Source organism: Galeopterus variegatus, unplaced genomic scaffold (genome assembly GCF_000696425.1).
Source record: "Galeopterus variegatus unplaced genomic scaffold, G_variegatus-3.0.2 Scaffold6441, whole genome shotgun sequence".
Lineage (NCBI taxonomy): Eukaryota > Metazoa > Chordata > Mammalia > Dermoptera > Cynocephalidae > Galeopterus > Galeopterus variegatus.
This window is the reverse complement of record NW_007732552.1, coordinates 29,085-33,923: the sequence shown is the minus strand read 5'-3', so window position 1 is coordinate 33,923 and position 4,839 is coordinate 29,085.

The following is a 4,839-nucleotide window of genomic DNA, read 5'->3' as shown; positions in this document are numbered from 1 at the left end:
AACAGAAAAGATAATGGGTAAAAACCTAAAGAAAATCAGTGTGACAGGCCCCTTGATATGGAAGAATGCTCATTAATTGGATTGGTAAAGAGATACAGAGCAGATAAAAGGAACACCATGTAACTTGGAACATATATGAAAGACAGGCATGAGCCTGTAAGAGCAGTGTCAAGGTGAGGTGCATGGGTGCTAAACAGGCTGGGCTTTGAAAGCTAAGTTAGAAGCAAAAACACCAAGAGATATTAGGGAAATTGGTTCACGTGATTACAGAGGCTGACAAGTCCCACGACGGGCTTTCTGCAAGCTGGAGAACCTGGGAAGCTGGTAGCAGGGCCCAGTCCAAGTCCAAAGGCCTCAGAACCAGGGAAGCTAATGGTATAACTCTTAATCAGAGACCGAAGGCCCGAGAGCCTGGGGGGCTGTTGGTGAGAATCCCAGAGTCCAAGAGCTGGAGAATCTGGAGCTCTGATGTCCAAGGGCAGGAGAAGAAGGGCATCTGGGCTCTGAAGAGACAGCAGGAGTAACTCTTAATCAGAGACCGAAGGCCCGAGAGCCTGGGGGGCTGTTGGTGAGAATCCCAGAGTCCAAGAGCTGGAGAACTTGGAGCTCTGATGTCCAAGGGCAGGAGAAGAAGGGCATCTGGGCTCTGAAGAGACAGCAGGAGTTCACCTTTCCTCTGCCTTTTTATTCCATGTGTCCCCAGCTGATTGGATGGTGCCCCCCCACATTGAGGGCAGATCTTCCCTGCTCAGTCCACCAGTCTCCTCTGGAAACACCCCACAGACACATCTGGGCAGCCCGATCATTCTGATCATTTTGCCAAACCACCTGGGTTTCCCTTTCAGCAGAAGAGGGACAGGGTCAGTGCCTGCTGAAGCACTGAGAATAATTAATGTGATGACTGGGAATAAATAATGCTTTGCCAGCTATCTGAGTATCCTTTAATTCAGTCAAGCTGACACCCTAAGTCAAGATCAACACAGAATGAAGGTGCTTTTAAAGCAAAAAATGAAGGAAGGACTCAGGGAGCAAGAACTTGTGTTTCTTGGTTACCCAACATGTCCTGGGCACTTTGTGTGTATTTTCTCATGTAATCTGCACCACAAGCTTTCAGGTGGATGTTATCTCCATTTTATGTGTGAAGAGACCTTTGTTCAGAGACAATAACTTCCACAGGACCACATACGCAGCCAGAGTGTGTGGGTGTGGGGATCACACCCCCATGTCTGCAAATCCATGCCTCCATGCCTTCCTCTCCAGTCTCCTTAGTCCACCCCACAGTGTCCAGCAAGAGAGGGATTTTCCATCAGGAAAGAGAAGAAAACTCAGAACAAAACCAAATCTCAGGATAGGTATTGAAACTTAGTTAAAGACTCTGAGCTCAGATGGCTATCACTCCAGAATGGTCAAAATACCTACATCTGTGATGATCAACCATCATTCACTATAAGAAATCTTAGTGAACCAAAGACTGCAAGTGGGTAAATACCCAGCTTTTCAAAGGAGGGTGTTGAGATGATGCTGAGGGTTAACCTTAGAATTTTCCTAAAAGTTTAACATTCAGCTTGAATGAGGATCAGTCCAAGTATCCCTGCTCCACCTCTATGCCCATGGAAGACATTAATCATCCATCATGGCCCTCTTTCATGTCAACCTGGATTTGGCCATAAAGTACTTCTCATCATTGTACTTCAAGCAGTCACTACCAATCAACTGGAGTTTTTATGCAAGATAAAATGCACATACATGCTATCCCAAGATCAAAGGTTTGTGACTGTTTGAAGAAAATATGGTATACATCAGTGCACTGAGAACAGGCTATAGCAAACTAGTTCAACTTCCTTTAGATGGGGCTATATATTAGTCACAAGCTTTTGGTAACAAAACCCATTTACTACAGTTTAAACCACAGCTAAAAGCCCAGAGGTAGATAGTTTCCAGGTTGGAATCATCAACACCAGAAAGGGCCCAAACCACCTTCTTTTCTGCCTCCCTCATGATGTTGATTTTCTCCTTCCAGGCTTACGACCTCATGCTTGCAAGATAGCTGCCACTGCTCCAGCCATTGCATCATCACAGAACCGCATCCAAAGCTAGAAATCTGAGGCATAGCCATGCAATTAAAGATCCTCTGTACATCTCATTGACCAGAACTGGGTCATATGGCAATATGATATGATACGGCCATCCCTAGTTGCCAGTAGAACTAGACCAAGATTTAGGTAAAGTGTATTTTAAAAATCATTTCAGGATATCCCTGTTCTTAGGTATATCTGGCTACGGGCTCTGAAAAAGACATTATAAAAATCCCTTCTCCTTGTATTTCACGGTCTGAGGCCTTTCCTAGTATCTAGTCTTTTTTTTTTTTTGTCTCTCTCCCTGCTCTTTTCTGTGGATTGGGGTATTCCCTGCTTCCCAGGCTATGCTTACTAGATGGATGACATTTCTGCTGGTCCAAGCCTGGAGTCATTGGCCAGTCCCACACCATCCCACACCCATATCTGTCTTCCCAGATCCCTTATCCTAACCAGTGCCCTGAACCTTCTGCTAACCTGAGAGTGGAAGCAATACGAGGGTACTTCAAAAAGTTTGTGGAAAAATCAAATTGAAAGACAACACAAATCTTTCCATGAGCTTTTTGAGGTACGCTTGTACAGGTTCTTGTGGTTAGCTTTAGAAGCTCTATATTGGATTTAGGCCCTTTCAAGAACTTTAAAGGCAGTCAACTCTACTAGTGTGGAAGGAGACAGACTCCACTTGGAAATTTTGTAAAAAAGATCTGTGAGCATCAGCTAATCGCAAGCTTAAATTGAAATAAAATATGAGGTAACTACCAAAACAGCAATATTAGTCCCTACAAATGGATGTATAAATCAGCTCCCAACTGTGGGAATCAATAATATCATATAATGTTTGTTTTCCACAATGAATCTGGAGTATTGTGTTCAATATCCCCTTTNAATATCATATAATGTTTGTTTTCCACAATGAATCTGGAGTATTGTGTTCAATATCCCCTTTACACTTCAAGAGAGCCACTAACACAGTGATGTGTATGCAGGTGCATCTGGAAATCCCATCATATGAGGAAGGGATGAAGGAACTTGAGGTAGTTGTTTGGTAAAGGCAAAGAGGGAGGAGGATATTTGTTTTCCAATACTGGCAGGAAGTTATTTGCTAAAGGACGGCTCATTCAACAAACGTCTAGTGAGCACCTACTATGTGCCAGGCTCTGTTCTAGATGCCAGGGTACAGAAGGAAACAAAACAGACAAAAACCCTGCCCTTGAGGAACTGGCATTCTGGAGGTGCAGTACAGGGACAGATGATAAAATAAATCAATCGAACAGAATGTTAGAAGGTGGGGGGAGGGTGGAGACCGTTGCAAGGAGTACGGGCTGCCATCTTAAATAAAAGTTTCAAGGAAGACCTTGATGGTGTGAGAGTGGAAGTGGCTTGTGTGAGATGAGCGAGGGTCCCCTGTACAAAATTGCAGACAAGCTTCAGCAGAGGGACAGCTTAAGCGAGGGCCCTGGATGGGAGCACGCCTGGAGTGGCCAAGGCAAACGGGGACAGAGCGAGTAACAGCAGATGTGAAGAGATGATGTCGAGGAAGGAATGGGCACGCAGGGCAAGGAATGCCCTGTAAAATGTTGGCTTTCACCTTCTTGGAAGGCTTTGTTGGAACAGACTCCAAGGGGGCAGGGTGCAAACAGGAAGGCCAGTTAGGGGGTCACAGAGAGAGGGCTTGGAGCAGCAATGGACGTGCTGAGAGTGTCCAGTCCTGAGCACAGCTTGAAGGCAGAGGCACAGGATTTACTGATGTATTTTCACTTTGGGGGCTGAGCGTGGAAGGATGGGGCTGTATTTACTAAGACTGGAGCGGAGACAGAAGGTTAGTTGTCGGGGAGCCGAGGACTCCACTTTTAGGTATTTTAAGGTTAAAAAGCCTGTTAGACAATCAGTGAAGAGGAGGAAGTTGGACTCTGAGTCTGAGGGTGGGTGGAAAGGGCTGGGCCAGAGACATATTTCTAGGACCATCGGCATGTAGATGGCAACATCAGGACTAAGTAGGTGACAGTCCTGAGGAAAAGCTCCCGGCAAGTGGACTTGCCCAGAGTGGAGTCTTAGCAGCAGAGACTTCCCCAACACTGAACCTGGCCCTGCAGAAACTGGATGCACATCTACCAGGAGCATTGTGGTAAGGATTTGTGCAGCACGTAGAAGGCGGAATGAGGTGATTTATAAGGTCGTTTACAGCTCTGAGATTCTATCATTCACTTTGCCTTGGGTTTTATGAAAGTCAGTTATCGTGGTCATATAACCCAAGGGAGTGAGTGTACCTTGTCCCAGCGATAACACCAAGGCAGACAGATGCTCCTGCCATAGACCTCTGTTTCTGTCATGTGTTCGTTTCCTTTTTACAGTTGTATTTACATTCCCAGCTCCTCTTCTTAAAATGTTGAATGTAAACCAACTCCTGAGAGAAGTACTAGAATTCTTCATTGGATCAATAAGCAAAATTGAAAGAAAATCGTCAAAAAGATGCTTGCACGGTAAGCAGAGACTCCCAGTGGAGTGGAAACAAATGTTCTTTAATGAATAATGAGAATAAAACTCATTCCTAAATCGTGCTGCACTTGGCGTTCACATGCACTGGACAAAGGGCATTGAAAACTTTGTTTAAATGAAAGGAATACTTCGAGCAGTGCATAAACAGAATCTCAGGAGAGAAGCCAACTTACACTACCACTTTCAATTAGAAGGTAGTTTAATTTTTTCCAGTACAGTTCAGTATAGCTTTTCACAAATATTTTATTTTTTGGCTGGAATTATTTAC